Here is a 19065-nt window from a genome sequence, read left to right as displayed (position 1 = left end):
CCACCACCTGAGGAGTAATATAACCCTGTGATGACAAAGGTCGCCAATGGGCCTGAAGCGCGGCAAGCACAGAGAGCCCGTGAGGGGACACGCTGCACCTGCCGCTGGTATTCCGGATGTTGGGAAATCATACAGAATCAGCACAACCTGCAAGCTTTATAGATATATCTCTGATGAAGGCTCAAGTGAAGTGTATTTTTAAAATAGATACAATCGATTACTAGAACTGTCATGATTCAGTGGTGTATCTATAATGGGTGCATGGTGTGCAGTGCACGCGGGCCCCCAGGGGTTCAGGGGGGCACACACTGTACACCCTGCACCCATTTTTTAAATACTCACCTCTCCAGAGTTCGTGCCGGGGGCAGCATTTCTCAACATATATCTGGTAAATGGTGCAGCGGCCATTTCTTCCATAGATTTACGCATGCACAGCAAGGAAAACTCTGGGAAAATGGCTACTGCACTATTTCCCCAGGGATTTATGTATGCGCAATAGAGTATGTGCCCCTCTAGTGCTCAGACTCTATTGCGCTGATGGGCAACAGCTGCAGAGGAAGGGGCCCCGGCAAGAGTAGGATGGACACTGACCTCTTCCTCTGTTAATATGCCTGTGTCATGATGTATGGTTTGCTGAATCCAGATCTCACAGATCATATCCACTTGGTTTACTCAAAGGCTTGTCTTATTTATTACATTTTTTCCAAAGGAAATAATTTACAAAGACACAGCACAACATAGCATAAAAACGATTTGCTTCTGCTTGTAATGTAACATTATGGACCCATTTTTCCACGGTTTTAATCAATTCAAACTTTATTTTCATTGAATGAAACATAAACATGTATTGGCAACTCATTTCCGCAGATTATACACATTTTGGCTCAGCAGGATGCAGATGAACAAATATTAGGTTAGAGCAGGGGTGGGGAACCTTTTTTCTACCGAGGGCCATTTGGATATTTATAAAATCCTTCGGGGGCCATATAAAAATTCTCAACTTAAAAAATTACCCTGCCCCCCAGTAGGTCTGCCCCTTAGAGGTACTGTGCGCGCACGCGCCCAAAAAATGGGTGTGGACAGTTAAAATGGGACGTGATACACATATGCCCCCAATAGTGCGGTGCCAGATCCACAATTGCCCCCACAGTGCCAGGTATACAAATGCCCCCACAGTGCCAGGTATACAAATGCCCCTCACAGTGCCAGGTATACAAATGCCCCTCACAGTGCCAGGTATACAGATGTACCCACAGTGCAAGGTATACAGATGCCCCCACAGTGCCAGGTATACAGATGTCCCCACAGTGCCAGGTATACAGATGCCCCCACAGTGCCAGGTATACAGATGTCCCCACAGTGCCAGGTATACAGATGCCCCCACAGTGCCAGGTATACAAATGCTCCTCACAGTGCCAGTTATACAGATGCCCCCACAGTGCCAGGTATACAAATGCCCCCCACAGTGCCAGGTATACAAATGCCCCCCACAGTGCCAGGTATACATATGCCCCCACAGTGCCAGGTATACAGATGTCCCCACAGTGCCAGGTATACAGATGCCCCCAAAGTGCCAGGTATACAGATGCCCCCACAGTGCCAGGTATACAAATGCCCCTCACAGTGCTAGTTATACAGATGCCCCTCACAGTGCTAGTTATACAGATGCCCCCACAGTGCCAGGTATACAAATGCCCCCACAGTACCAGGTATACAGATGCCCTCCCCCCTCCCCTCTCCCCTCCGTGCTGCTTACCGTGGGACACGGAGGAGAGCGCGGCTGTCGGGTGGGAGCGGCGGCGTGTAGTACTTCAAACCAGCCGCCGGTTCGAGAGCCAATCAGAGCTCGCGGACCGGCAGCCGTGGCTCCTGATTGGCTGCCGGTCCGCGAGCTCTTATTGGCTCACGGACCGGCGGCTGGTTTGAAGTACTACACGCCACCGCTCCCACCCGAAAGCCGCGCTCTCCTCCCTGTTCTGACAGCTGAGACACGCTGCCGCCAGACTGAGCGGCAGCGTGTCTCACTGACACAAGCTGGTGGGCCGGAGGTTCCCCACCCCTGGGTTAGAGTGAGAGACAGACTGGGGCAATCCAAAAGGAGTCCATTTTAGTGCAATGGATTATGGGGTTCATTCTGACCTGATCGCACACTGCTGTTTTTCGCAGCGGTGCGATCATGTCTGAACTGCGCATGCGTGCGGGCCGCAATGTGCAGGTGCATCGTTGCCACAGTGACGGTTTGAAAGAAGAAAGCGTTCACAGCAGCGAACGCAAGAAGATTGACAGGAAGAGGCCGGCCGGGGGTGTCAACTCACCGTTTTCTGGAAATGTCAAAGAAAATGCAGGCGTGCCCGGTCATTTGCAGGGAGGCATCCTGACGTCAGCTCCAGGAAGGATCATTGCAGCGGGTGAGTAAGTCTTGAGCTGTGCAGAGACTGCACAAACGTTTTGCTTGTGCAGTTCTCTGCACAGCTGATTGCATATCTGTGCAGCTCTAACCCCCTTCCCTGTAGGCGGCGATTACCTGGTCTCAGCAGTGCAAAAAATAGCATGCGTGCGACCAGGTCGGAATGACCCCCTATGTCCACATTGAAATCAGCAGATATGAGTGAAAATTGCACATATGGTAAGGTATTATAAGGTGTTCCTGTCTTAGTGTGATCTTCATAGCCACACAAAATGGTAGAAGTGTCAGGAACCAGTGATCAGCTATAACATTTAATTGGGTTTAGCTCAGTCTGAAGTCCCATACACCCTAGACGAGAAAGTAAAAGATCTCACTCAGAAGAGCCAATCTGAGTGAGATCTTTTACAATCTCGTCCAGTGTGTACACTCAATGGGGGGTCATTCTGAGTTGTTCGCTCGTAATTTTTTTCTCGCAACGGAGCGATTAGTCGCTAATGCGCATGCGCAATGTCCGCACTGCGACTGCGCCAAGTAAATTTGCTATGCAGTTAGGAATTTTACTCACGGCATTACAAGGTTTTTTCTTCGTTCTGGTGTTCGTAATGTGATTGACAGGAAGTGAAGTGTTTCTGGGCGGAAACTGGACGTTTTATGGGAGTGTGTGAAAAAACGCTACCGTTTCTGGGAAAAACGCGGGAGTGGCTTGAGAAACGGAGGAGTGTCTGGGCGAACGCTGGGTGTGTTTGTGACGTCAAACCAGGAACGACAAGCACTGAACTGATCGCACTGGCAGAGTAAGTCTCGAGCTACTCAGAAACTGCACAGAGAAGTCTTTTCGCAATATTGCGAATCTTTCGTTCGCAATTTTACTATGCTAAGATTCACTCCCAGTAGGCGGCGGCTTAGCGTGTGCAAAGCTGCTAAAAGCAGCTTGCGAGCGAACAACTCGGAATGAGGGCCAATGTTGTTAACGATGCGTGCTCCCATGTATCGTTTGCGACACCCTCCCTCATCTGAACAGCATGGGCGTCCACCTTTTATTGTTGGGACTTTAGCAGTTCATGGGGGTACAAACCAGACCTGAATTCACTGTTTTGCACTAATATATTGTTGTGCATATTTGTATGTGTGCTAATTTGCTCTTTTAACATTAACTTTTTATGTAGGTAAGTGGAGGGTGAGAGAGAAGTGTGTGTGATGTGTATGTGTGTGTGTATGGTGGGGCTGTGTGTGTGTGTCTGGGGTGTGTATGTGTGTCTGTCTGTGTGTGTGTGTATGTGTGTGTGTGTGTGTGTGTGTGTGTGTGTGTGTGTGCATGCGTGCATGGTTTGGGTGTGTGTGAGGTAATGCACGCTACTGCTGGGGGGCCATTACATGTAAGGACACTACCACTGGGGCGGGGATTACATGTAAGCACGCTACTACTACTGGGGGGACATTACATGTAAGGACGCTACTACTACTGGGGGGACATTACATGTAAGGACGCTACTAGTACTGGGGGGACATTACATGTAAGGACGCTACTACTACTGGGGGGACATTACATGTAAGGACACTACTACTACTGGGGGGACATTACATGTAAGGACGCTACTACTACTGGGGGGACATTACATGTAAGGACACTACTACTACTGGGGGGACATTACATGTAAGGACGCTACTACTACTGGGGGGAAATTACATGTAAGGATGCTACTACTACTGGGGGAACATTAAATGCAAGCACGTTACTACTACTGGGGGGAAATTACATGTAATAACGCTACTACTACTGGGGGAACATTACATGTAAGCACGCTACTACTACTGGGGGGACATTACATGTAAGGATGCTACTACTACTGGGGGGACATTACATGTAAGGTCGCTACTACTACTGGTGGAACATTACATGTAAGGACGCTACTACTACTGGGGGGACATTACATGTAAGGATGCTACTACTACTGGGGGGACATTACATGTAAGGTCGCTACTACTACTTGTGGAACATTACATGTAAGGACGCTACTACTACTGGGGGGACATTACATGTAAGGATGCTACTACTACTGGGGGGACATTACATGTAAGGTCGCTACTACTACTGGTGGAACATTACATGTAAGGATGCTACTACTACTGGGGGGAAATTACATGTAAGGACGCTACTACTACTGGGGGGACATTACATGTAAGGATGCTACTACTACTGGGGGGAAATTACATGTAATAACGCTACTACTACTGGGGGAACATTACATGTAAGCACGCTACAACTACTGGGGGGACATTACATGTAAGGATGCTACTACTACTGGGAGGACATTACATGTAAGGTCGCTACTACTACTGGTGGAACATTACATGTAAGGATGCTACTACTACTGGGGGGAAATTACATGTAAGGATGCTACTACTACTGGGGGGACATTACATGTAAGGATGCTACTACTACTGGGGGGAAATTACATGTAAGGACGCTACTACTACTGGGGGGACATTACATGTAAGGACGCTACTACTACTGGGGGGACATTACATGTAAGGACGCTACTACTACTGAGGGGACATTACATGTAAGGACGCTACTACTACTGGGGGGACATTACATGTAAGGATGCTACTACTACTGGGGGGACATTACATGTAAGGTCGCTACTACTACTGGTGGAACATTACATGTAAGGATGCTACTACTACTGGGGGGAAATTACATGTAAGGACGCTACTACTACTGGGGGGACATTACATGTAAGCACGCTACTACTACTGGGGGGACATTACATGTAAGGATGCTACTACTACTGGGGGGACATTACATGTAAGGTCGCTACTACTACTTGTGGAACATTACATGTAAGGACGCTACTACTACTGGGGGGACATTACATGTAAGGATGCTACTACTACTGGGGGGACATTACATGTAAGGTCGCTACTACTACTGGTGGAACATTACATGTAAGGATGCTACTACTACTGGGGGGAAATTACATGTAAGGACGCTACTACTACTGGGGGGACATTACATGTAAGGATGCTACTACTACTGGGGGGAAATTACATGTAATAACGCTACTACTACAGGGGGAACATTACATGTAAGCACGCTACAACTACTGGGGGGACATTACATGTAAGGATGCTACTACTACTGGGAGGACATTACATGTAAGGTCGCTACTACTACTGGTGGAACATTACATGTAAGGATGCTACTACTACTGGGGGGAAATTACATGTAAGGATGCTACTACTACTGGGGGGACATTACATGTAAGGATGCTACTACTACTGGGGGGAAATTACATGTAAGGACGCTACTACTACTGGGGGGACATTACATGTAAGGACGCTACTACTACTGGGGGGACATTACATGTAAGGACGCTACTACTACTGAGGGGACATTACATGTAAGGACGCTACTACTACTGGGGGGACATTACATGTAAGGATGCTACTACTACTGGGGGGAAATTACATGTAAGGACGCTACTACTACTGGGGGGACATTACATGTAAGGATGCTACTACTACTGGGGGGGCATTCAGTGCCAGATTAAGGTCCACATGGGCCTGGAGCTGAAATTTACAAAGGGCCTATTATATGCGTCCATCGAGTGTGTGACTAGTGATGTGGAGGAGCATGACCAGTAGCACCCATTACTACACTCACAGCAGCACCCATTACTATACTCACACAGCTGCACCTAATTACTACACACACACCGAAGCACCCCTTACCACACTTGCTCTGCAGCACCCCTTACTACACACACCGCAGCACCTCTTACTACACACACACCACAGCACCCCTTATTACACTCACACAGCAGCACCCAATGCTACACACATATCAGCACTCGATACCATACTTACATTGCAGAACCACTTACCACACTCGCTACGCAGTACCCCTTACTACACAGACACCACAACTCCCCTTACTACACACACACGGTAGAACCCCTTACTACACTCACACAGCAGCACCCGATACTACACACACACAGCAGCACCCCTTACTACACACACAGCAGTACCCATTAACTACCCTCACTTAGCAATCATAAGCCATTCACTGATCAATTTCAACATCCCAGTGCCCACTAACACATTCATCTCTCTATACCACCACATATACACACACACAGTACACACACATAAACTACACCCACACAGTACACACAGATAAAGTACACACAAACACACAAGCACATATATACACACACACACACAACACACACACACCTCCACCAACACATATACATACACACACACAGTACACATTACATACACACACACACACACACACACACACACACACATAAAGTACACACAAACAGCCCCACCACAACATATACACACAGGCGCAGTTTAATTTTAAAATATGGTATAATCCAATGTATTAGGATGTAAAGCAAAAAACTCGATATTATTTACAGTTTATATGGTTTATATAATGCTGATGGTCCTAATACTGGTATACATAGACAGGACAATACATGACAAAAAACAAGAAACATTTAAGCATTTAAAATTCCATTTGAATAATGCAGTGACAGGAAGGAATATTTCTGCTGTCCTATTTGGAGAAAAATCTGAATATAGGTAGATACGCCTTATGCGGTTTACTCTCCCTTCAGCGCTTTCTACAAACAGGTAAAAACAGGGGGAAAATGTATTCCTTAGGAAAAATAGGGGAAAACAGGGATTTTGCTCCAATCAAATAAGATAGCAGAAATATTCCTTTGTGCCACTGCATTATTCAGATGGCATTTTAAATGTTTCATGTTTTTAGGTCCATCAGCATACACCATATAAAGTGTAAATAATATTATTTTTATGCTTTTATATCCTAATAAATTGGATTATACCAGAATTTAAAAGTAAACTATGTGATATTGTTTGTTTAGGAGTGAATGCTGGGAGTTATATACGCTAAGCATCCAATTTCTAAGGGCTAGTCAGTGGAACCCCGTCCCTTCTCAGCTGATACTCATATAACAAATAGGTGTCAGTGCAGCCCTCCCAAACATAGCATATAAACAAAGACCCCCATCACCACATACACACACACACACACACACACACACACACACACACATAAAGTACACACAGACCACCACATATACACATACACATAAAGTACACACACACACCTCCACCACCACCACCACATATACACACGTATAAAGTACACAGAAACACCCCATATATATATATATATATATATATATATATATATATACACACACACACACACACACACACACAAGGGCCCTCATTCCGAGTCGTTCGCTCGGTAATTTTCTTCGCATCGCAGCGTTTTTCTGCTTAGTACGCATGCGCAATGTTCGCACTGCGACTGCGCCAAGTAATTTTGCTATGAAGATAGTTTTTTTACTCACGGCTTTTTCTTCGCTCCGGCGAACGTAATGTGATTGACAGGAAATGGGTGTTACTGGGCGGAAACACGGCGTTTTATGGGCGTGTGGATGAAAACGCTACCGTTTCCGGAAAAAACGCAGGAGTGGCTGGAGAAACGGAGGAGTGTCTGGGCGAACGCTGGGTGTGTTTGTGACGTCAAACCAGGAACGACAAGCACTGAACTGATCGCAGATGCCGAGTAAGTCTGAAGCTACTCTGAAACTGCTAAGTAGTTTGTAATCGCAATATTGCGAATACATCGTTCGCAATTTTAAGAAGCTAAGATTCACTCCCAGTAGGCGGCGGCTTAGCGTGTGTAACTCTGCTAAAATCGCCTTGCGAGCGAACAACTCGGAATGAGGGCCTAGGTACACAGTATACACACCCACCCACCTCCACACACACACACCACCACATACACATACACACAACACACACACACACACACACACACACACACACACACACACACACACTACACACTACACCCCCCCACATATACACACACAGTGCACACTATACACACATCCACCACCACATACACACACAGTACACACTACACACAAAGTACACAAACACACCTCCACATATACACACGCAGTACACACTATACACACATACCCACCACCACATACACACATAGTACACATTACACCCCCCCACCACATATACACACACAGTACACACTACACACACATAAAGTACACACACACACTCACCTCCACATATACACACACAGTACACACTACACACACATAAAGTACACACACCTCACCACCACATATACACACACCATACCTTCCAACTATACCTTTTTTGCCAGTACAGTACCGTATTTTTATGGTCTGTACCGGCCAGAAAGGGCTTTGTACCGATTTTTTACTCACTAAATCTCCATAGAAAGTATAGTACCAGTGGCCACACCCCTTTTACTAATTTGTACCGGGTTTCGAGGGTACATTGTTGGAGGGTATGACACACACACACACACACACACACACACACACACAGTACACGCTACACACACAAATTACACACACACACACACACACACCACCACATATATACACACAGTACACACTACACACATTAAGTACACACACACACACACACACACACACACACTGTATACACACATTAATCAACAAAGCCATTACACTTGCCAGGCTTCCTGCAGCAGCAGCTGAGCTAACCGTACAGTCTGGAGGCGGAGCTTGGGTCTGTGTATGACAGCAGGACCTCGGAGAAGGAGAGACTGGAGAGGGAGGGGCAGCCAGCACACTGCCTGCATGGCACCATAACATCTCAGGTATGATTGCTGGAGCCAGAAGAGGCAGGGCATGGGAAAGAGGAGTCCGCTGGCAGTCTGTGACAGGAAAAAGTTTTTTTTCCTGTCAATGCTGTCAGTCTCCTGGCTCTATTTTCAATGGGGTACCTGGAGCTGCAGCTCCATTTGCCCCATTGTTAATCCGGCTCTGGGGACATTACATGTAAGGATGCTACTACTACTGGGGGACATTACATGTAAGGACGCTACTACTACTGGGGGGGCATTACATGTAAGGATGCTACTATGTGGGGACATTACATGTAAGGACGCTACTACTGGGGAGGCATTACATGTAAGGATGCTACTACTATGGGGGGACATTACATGTAAGGACGCTACTACTGGGGGGGCATTACATGTAAGGTCGCTACTACTGGGGGGGGGACATTACATGTAAGGACGCTACTACTACTGGGGAGCATTATGTATAAGGATGCTACTACTACTGGGGGGGCATTACGTATAAGGATGCTACTACTGGGGGGACATTACATGTAAGGACGCTACTACTGCTGGGGGGGCATTACGTATAAGGATGCTACTACTACTGGGGGGGCATTACGTATAAGGATGCTACTACTACTGGGAAACATTACGTATAAGGATGCTACTACTGGGTAGGGAGCATTACGTATAAGGACGCTACTACTACTACTGGGGGGCATTACATATAAGGATGCTACTACTGGGGGGCATTACTAATAAGGATGCTACTACTACTGGGGGGGGCATTACATATAAGGACGCTACTACTGGGGGGCATTACGTATAAGGACGCTTCTACTGTGGGGCATTACATATAAGGATGCTACTACTAATGGGGAGCATTTTGTTGAAGGACGCTACTACTACAGGGGTGCATTACGTATAAGGACACTACTACTACAGTGGGTGCATTACGTATAAGGATGCTACTACTACTGGGGAGGCATTACGTATAAGGATGCTACCACTGCTGGGGGGCATTACGTATAAGGATGCTACTACTAAGGGTGGGGCATTACGTATAAGAACACTACCACTACTGTGGGGGTATTACGTATAAGGATGTTACCACTACTGGAGGGGGCATTACGTATAAGGACGATACTACTACTGGTTGGGCATTATGTATAAGCGGCACTACTACTGGGGGGTGGCATTACGTATAAGCGGCACTACTACCGTGGGCATTCTGTGTATAAGCAGCACTACTACCGTGGGCACTTTGTGTATAATATGTATAAGCAGCACTACTACCATGGGCATTCTGTGAATAAGCGGCACTACTACTATGGGCATTCTGTGTATAAGTGGCACTACTACTGGGGGCATTATGTATACAAACTGCATACTATGAGCATTATGTATAAGCTGTGCTACTACTATGGGTATTATGTGTATAAGCGGCACTACTACTGGGGGCATTATGTGTATAAGCGGCACTACTACTGTGGGCAGTATACAGTATGTATAAGTGGCAGTACTACTGTGGGCAATATGTGAATGAGCAGCACTACTACATGCAGTGTAATGTGAACAAGATTGTGCTATTGCAGTGGCGCACGCAGGGGGGGTTTCTGAGTACCCAGAACCCCCCCCCCTGACAAGCTGAGATATTTATTTTTGTGCAGTGACAACTGAGCAGCTTTTCACAGTGAATGCCGCAGGATTGGAGCCGCCGCGTACCGCTCCTCAGAGGGCAATGTGATGGCAGTGGGAAGCTGCAGGCACTTGGCGGCGGCAGTCACTACTCAGTAGGGAGCGGCTGTTACTCGGCTGCGGCGGCCGCAACAGTCACTCAGGACGGGAGCGGCAGGCACACTTGGCGGCGCTGTCATCCAGAGCTGCAGACACGATTGGAGCCGCCGCATACCGCTCCTCAAAGGGCAATGTGATGAGTGAGTGCTTGCCACATTGGTGGAATATAAATGTATGTGTATGTATATATATATATATATATATATTGTATTGACTATATGGATAGCGCTTCCAATTCCAGCTATACACCAATTCACGGCATCACTTAGTCTTTCCAAACACACTCCAGACTCTGTCCCTGAATGATGACGTCCCTGCATCTGTATCTCCGTGGTACGGAGATGCCACGGAATCAGTGAAAATAGAAGCACTATCCATATACAGCCTTGTGCACCCTGATATGCCAGTTGGTATATTGGGGGTAATTCCAAGTTGATTGCAGCAGGAATTTTTTTAGCAGTTGGGCAAAACCATGTGCGCTGCAGGGGAGGCAGATATAACATGTGCAGAGAGAGTTAGATTTGGGTGGGGTGTGTTCAATCTGCAATCTAATTTGCAGTGTAAAAATAAAACAGCCAGTATTACCCTGCACAGAAATAAAATAACCCACCCAAATCTAACTCTCTCTGCACATGTTATATCTGCCCCACCTGCAGTGCACATGGTTTTGCCCAACTGCTAAAAGATTTCCTGCTGCGATCAACTTGGAATTACCCCCATTGTACAATGTAGGTGCAAATTTTTGTAAATATACTAAACTATATATATATATATATATATATATATATATATATATATATATATATATAAAATACTATAGCACATATTTGGAAACCCCCCCTTTGAAATCCTGCGTTTGCCCCTGTATTGTGTGGCGTAATTTGAAATGGGGTACTATTGTGTGGCCATGCCCCTTCCTTGTGATATCACACACCTTTTCCCGACGTGCATGCTGACCCTTTGTGAAATATGGGAGGGCACAAATTTAGAGTTTGCAGGGGGGCACCGGACACCCTAGCACCGGCCCTGTGTTGAATCATTACTTTTTATCAGTTGCACCATTATATTCATTGAATAAATATTTCCATTGGTAATATCCATTATATTTTATATTATAGCAAGTTTCCCATAATAGTGCTGTATCTTTCTTTCCAATATACTATCACTCTCATAGGATGTTGACACCCTCCATTACAGCTGTTTTGAATACACTAGGCAGCACCAGTGTGGATCACTTTCTCTTTTTGTGCTATATGGCCACATGATATCTGAGTTCCTCCCCTTGGGCGGCAGATTCTCTGGACCAAACTGACAAAGGGGGTCATTCCGAGTTGATCGCTAGTTGCCGTTGTTCGCAGCGTAGCGATCAGGCTAAAAATCTGCATTTCTGTGCATGCGTACGGGCCGCAGTGCGCACGAGCGATGTATTTTCACAAAAAACTATGCAGTTTCACACAAGGCCGTGCGACGCTTTTTAGTCGCACTTCTGATCGTTGAGTGATTGACAGGAAGTGGGTGTGTCTGGGTGGTAACCGACCGTTTTCCGGGAGTGTGCTAAAAAAAGCAGGCGTGTCAGCTAAAAATGCAGGCGTGCCTGGGGAAACGGGGGAGTGGCTGGCCGAATGCAGGGCGTGTTTGTAACGTCAAAGCAGGAACTAAACAGACTGAAGTGATTGCAAGGAAGGAGTAAGTCTGCAGCTACTCTGAAACTGCTTGAAAAAATTTCAGCACTGTTCTGCTAACCTTTCGGTCGCACTTCTGCTAAGCTAAGATACACTCCCAGAGGGCGGCGGCCTAGCGTTAGCACTGCTGCTAAAAGCAGCTAGCGAGCGAACAACTCGGAATGAGGGCCAAAGTTTCCAATGGTTTTGAGGCTCATGCACATGTACCTCTCAGAATGAATCAGCCAGCTTCACAGTTACTTGTGATGTTTTTCTTTTTTTTCGTTTACTAATCCTCTGGGAATTGTTCAGCTGTTGTTTGCAGGAATCTATGAATTGAAACTTTCCTTGTTCTGGGTAATAGGATTGCCACCTAGCAACAGCTGATGAGCTTCGGTAGCAAGCAGTAGCTGCTCCAGAGGTAGGGCTGTAGTGCAGTCCAAATTTGAAAAAGGGGAGTGGCAGTTGGTGTGGGTCCCCTATTTGAAATTTGGACTGCGCTGCAGCCACACCTCTCTGGCCACCACTGGTATCAAGCATTCTGATTCTTCGCTCCGCAGATTTGTGGAAGCTTACCATCAACAAACCTAATAACTAGAATACCTAAGGGTTAATATTGTCTGTGTTGAAACACAAGAAATACACTATCTACACCTTATGTTTGATCCAACTGAACAGTTTATTTAGGCAAACACTACTGGTAAACCCTGTGAAAGGAGAACCCTGAGAAAAACTAACATGCACATTTATAATTTACATTTTTTCGACTCTGTTTATACTTGTATTGCATATTAATAAACACAACAAGAAATGGAAGTTAGAACAACTTTCTTACAAATTTGGTTAATTATACATAGAATAACAATACATGTACACAGGGTTGGACTGGTCCACCGGGAAACAGGGGAAACATCAGCAACGGCACTGCATCTCACACACCTTGTTGTCCGATTTCAGCCTGAATTTGCACAAAACTGTTGAGCGAGTTCAGCCTGCTGTAGAGTGCGGCTGTTGCAGCACTGACTCACACCTATGAGATACTCGCAGGCAATTGGATTGATAACTGTGTTTGTACCGACTTTTCCATCTGTATTTGTTTTATTTTCCGGTAACAGATCATAAAACTATATTGTAAATAAACCTTTGCTTTGCAAGGAACATAGAAAATTGAGGCTTCTTATTCTTGTGTAGACAGACACTGTGCTCTTTTATAGTCACTTGGAGGGCTTATATAAATGTATGAAAAGATAATAGACTAATGTCTTGAAAACATAACCAACAGAAAGCAACAATTGCTTTGTCATTTTTGGGAGCTCTGAGAGTCCTGATCATTTCTTCAACAAAAGTCTCCAATAATGTTATGCATATAACGGCACTGATGACAAATGAGCCTTGTGCATAAGTATTTGTAAGGGAAAACCTTCTGAGATGCCTTCATTTTGGTAACTCCTCTCAAAAAGTGTCCTTCAAACTGAGTAGTGTCAAACCTCCACTCAATCCATTGAAGTAGGGGGTATATCAGATTGTGAGGTAATTTTCTTTTCATGCTAATAGGAGGGTATAAGCGGTAAGCCTCATGATTACCAGTTTTCTTCGAGCTCTAGGCTTTAGCACTGCAAAGGATCTATGAACTTTATAACAAGACCTTGCTCCTGACAGAAACTCTGGTCCAAACAGTCTCCGTGTGACAGACTAAAATAGCCTAGATACTTAATTACCAGTTCTGATAAAACTGCTCTAGTGATCCCTCTTACTAGAGTTTGTAAAACAGTTAAATGCTTGACCCGCAATAAAGTAGCCCTTCTGATAGCTTAGAGAAGAAAATGTATCCAGGGAACATATGGATTATCCTTCCTTTTCTGCCTAGTCATGGACATATAGCAGAGGACCTGTTGTTATTTTAATTGAGTTTTTCTCAGTCTTATTTGTGAAATCAGTAGTTTATCATTCAATAATGCATGAAGAGCTGCATCAATATCTGGGAACAGAGTGTTGGCCTATCCTGCAAGCCAATAAGACTCATGAGCACCACATGATACTTTTTTATAAGTGTAGCTCTGGATATCAGTTTAGAAGTTGTACACACCTAAGGATGCTCACGTAAATCCCAGTCAGAGGAGTATAGGTTAGGTGGAGGTGTCCTGGGGGCTAGAACTATACATGCAATCTGATGTTAGGATTCCCATTCAGTAGTGTTGGAATTATCAAGAAGGGAAAGTGTTAGTGGGATTGGCCAGCAGTCACATCATCCCTTATTCTGAAAATGGGTTTCCAATGTTATTGACTACTACAGGCAATATCAGATAACTTTGTACCTGAGCCTGCATTCCTGTGATGATTTATTTATTTACTTTTAGTGGGAACATCTGTGTTGTACATATGCCTACCTTAGAGAATGGTTCATTATGATCTGAATCCATTTTTACCTGGCATATTTAACATTGGTGCAGAGTGTGTGGTGCACACGGGCCAGAGGGCGCACATCGCACACCCTGCACCCATTTTTCAGTGCTTACACTCCGGAGTCCTGCGTCAGCAGCAGTGCTGTAGAAATCACAAGGAAAATGCTGTGGCAGCCATTTTTTCTGCATTTCACGCATGTGCACTAGACTCTGGGACAGTGCTAGGGTCCCCTAGTGACCCTAGTGCCTAGAGTATACAGCGCTGATGGGAAGAGAAGGGGGGCCCAGACAGAATCTACACATTGGCCTCCTCCTCCCTAGATGCACCCCTGACCTGAGGATTTGTTATTTATTTATTTATTTATGTATTACCTCCCAACAAATACCTGAGAAGGATGACAAGTCATGTGTTTTTAAAGTATATTTTCCTTTGCTACAGTCAAGTCAGGGGTGACAATATGCAATATATCTGTGACAGAAACCAGCACTGTATCGTCTGTCATCGATCCCTCACTCCTAATCCCTTCCTCAGACTCCCTATCTACCCACAGAAGAGAGACTTAAGGAGTAATTATTAGCAATGGGGTTTATATTGAGAGTGCCCTTTAATCTGGGCTGAGTACAATGCCAGCTACTGGCAGTACTGTTCTGTCTGCTTCGGACAGGATATATTTGCCCGGGCAGTTTCAGGGAATGATAAAAGAGGTTTGCCTTAACAGATGTTCCTGTGATAAATCTATATTATTTGCATTTATTTATTTTTGATAACACCACACAATCCATAATACTTCAGAATCTGAGGTAAATTGGCCATCAGATATTATGGCTAAAGGATTTCTCAATTCCTCTGAAAAATCCTTTTCTCAGGTGAGGATGAAGTGGACACTGGTGTAGCATTTACCACGGGTTTTTATGTTCATTTTGACAATATGAGGAAACATCAGTGTGTCAGTCAGAGAGACTAAGGGGCCTGTTTATCACCATCCGCATCCAGGATGCGGATGACAGGTGATAAAATCGCCCCAACTCGCACTGCAATAATTGACTACATCGCAGGGATGTATCAATTATCGCATGCAGGGACAGAGTTTGCGGTCAAGCTCTGTGCCTGCGATGAGACTCCACAGCATCATCGGGGTTTTTTTTCGGAAAAGATACTCCGATGTCCTGCTGCGCATGTGCCGCCCCTGCCGATATCGGCGCTACCGCCGCTGACCGGTCGACCCCCCCCCCCATCGTGGCTACCCCCGCACGCCGCGGACCCCCCCCCCCCAGAAGAATTATATACTAACCAGTCCAGGGAGCCGGTCCGCACTGTTCCCGCTGGGCTGCCCGGCGCCGGATCCTGTGCGCTGCGGTGACCCCCGGTGCTGTAAAGTGTGACTTTACTGCACCGGGGTCACTTTGTAGCACATGGGGGACCCGGCGCCCGGCAGCTCTCACCGAAGCAGCGGACACCGGATCCCTGGACAGGTGAGTATGTTTTTTTCAAATTTTTTTATTTTTATACGGTGATCAGCTTGTGTGTCCATGGGACATACATAGCTGATCACTCTGCCGGGTCCCCACTCAGCTTTCTCTGTCAGGGGCAAAGAAAGCTGGGCAAATCGCACATTATCATAGTGCTGCCCTGTGAACTCGCAAGCCTGAACTGGCGAGTTTATCACAGGGCACACTGTGGTATTTTTTCACATTTTTTTTTTTAATTAAATTCGGCCACATCACATTTCCCATTATAAGTATGGGGAATGCGATGTGGGTTACTAAAAAAAGTGAATTAAAGGGTTTGGAGCAGTTTTTCATGAAAACTGCTTCAAATGCCCTTTAATATATTCAGGTGATACTAAAATAATCATTATTTTAGTAAAAATAATTTTAATAAATAGACCCCTTAGACTGCACCCTCATCCAGAGCCAGCCATAGGCATAGGCAAACTAGACAAATGCCTAGGATATTCGGTATGCCTAGAGGCACAAGCAGCGTCTTCTGATTAAAATGATATGCGGCATGCCTATATTCTGTGTGTGACTGCTGCTGTATCTGCATACGAAATGCTTTGTTACAGTGTATTCCTGGAAATCTAAATTTCTGCTTGTTGAACGGGGGGGGGGGGGGGGGGTGGGGGGGAGTGGAGGCGGCGGTCAGCATGCTGGGCGACCTAGCCCTGCGATGGGCGGCCCCCAGCATGTGATCCAAAGGATTGTAAATTCTGCTAATTAGCAGAATTTGCAATCCTTACTGAATTAGGCCCTGTATTAGGATCCCTTTTGGTATAAGAACTTGTAAAGAACAATAAATCTTCAGTATATGATATATATTGCATGTTGTGATTTCTGCTTTTGTAGTTTTACTTATATAGTTTTCATTCATATATGTACACTTGATACTGGTGGAAAAGAAATACTGGGTGGTGTATCTTTATGTCAATGTTCAGCTCAGCAATGGTGTCTCCTTGTAGGTAAAGTTTAAATTTCCTGCAGAATTCAGGACAAATTGCATTCTTTGGTGGAACAGGCTGTTCCGATAAAGTTCCAGCAAAACAATCTTCGAGTTTTCCTTTTCCTTTTTCATTACAATGAATGTTATTCCTCCATTGTACAGCACAGATGTAACCATGCTCATCCAGCCTGCGGCTCAGCAACACATACCCCATGCCGAGGCAGGTGCGAGTTGTGGCTTAGTACACCGGCCATGTATTCCTGTAGGCGCATGTACTTAGACGCACACGCGCATCCTAGTTGTGGGCACACTTGCCACTCCTGGATTGCCGCGAATACGGCCAACTCTAGGCTGGATGAGCGTTTCTACATTCTGTGTTTTTGAAATTGGGAAAATGTAAGGTCAAATTCCACATAAGAAATGTACAAAATTCAAGTACAGACTTAGACAAATATTTAATGGAACATTTTAAAATATTCTGCCCGTCTAGTGATGCAGAGCATTTTATAAAGTCTATTGCTGATTACAATATTCTTATCTCTTATGTATAAAACATAGAAAGAAATAAGTTAAATAATAATGTCACAATTATCCAGACTCATTGGAAGCAAGTGTAAAATACAATTACAGTAGTTAGAAATAAAGGGCCTAATTTGCAATCCTTATGATCGCATGCTGGGGGCAGCCCATCGCAGGGCAAGGCTCCTCAGCATGCTGACGCCCCCCTCACCTTGGCCAAGCAGAAACTGCACCACACCGCAAATAAGATTTTACTTACCGATAAATCTATTTCTCGGAGTCCGTAGTGGATGCTGGGGTTCCTGAAAGGACCATGGGGAATAGCGGCTCCGCAGGAGACAGGGCACAAAAAGTAAAGCTTTTTCCGATCAGGTGGTGTGCACTGGCTCCTCCCCCTATGACCCTCCTCCAGACTCCAGTTAGGTACTGTGCCCGGACGAGCGTACACAATAAGGGAGGATTTTGAATCCCGGGTAAGACTCATACCAGCCACACCAATCACACCGTACAACTTGTGATCTAAACCCAGTTAACAGTATGATAACAGCGGAGCCTCTGAAAGATGGCTTCCTTCAACAATAACCCGAATTAGTTAACAATAACTATGTACAATTTATGCAGATAATCCGCACTTGGGATGGGCGCCCAGCATCCACTACGGACTCCGAGAAATAGATTTATCGGTAAGTAAAATCTTATTTTCTCTATCGTCCTAGTGGATGCTGGGGTTCCTGAAAGGACCATGGGGATTATACCAAAGCTCCCAAACGGGCGGGAGAGTGCGGATGACTCTGCAGCACCGAATGAGAGAACTCCAGGTCCTCCTTAGCCAGAGTATCAAATTTGTAAAATTTTACAAACGTGTTCTCCCCTGACCACGTAGCTGCTCGGCAAAGTTGTAATGCCGAGACCCCTCGGGCAGCCGCCCAAGATGAGCCCACCTTCCTTGTGGAGTGGGCCTTTACAGATTTAGGCTGTGGCAGGCCTGCCACAGAATGTGCAAGTTGGATTGTGCTACAGATCCAACGAGCAATCGTCTGCTTAGACGCAGGAGCACCCATCTTGTTGGGTGCATACAATATAAACAACGAGTCAGATTTTCTGACTCCAGCTGTCCTTGCAATATATATTTTTAATGCTCTGAC

This window comes from Pseudophryne corroboree, chromosome 6 (assembly GCF_028390025.1).
Source record: "Pseudophryne corroboree isolate aPseCor3 chromosome 6, aPseCor3.hap2, whole genome shotgun sequence".
In the NCBI taxonomy this organism is placed as follows: Eukaryota; Metazoa; Chordata; class Amphibia; order Anura; family Myobatrachidae; genus Pseudophryne; species Pseudophryne corroboree.
This window is presented reverse-complemented; position numbering follows the sequence as displayed.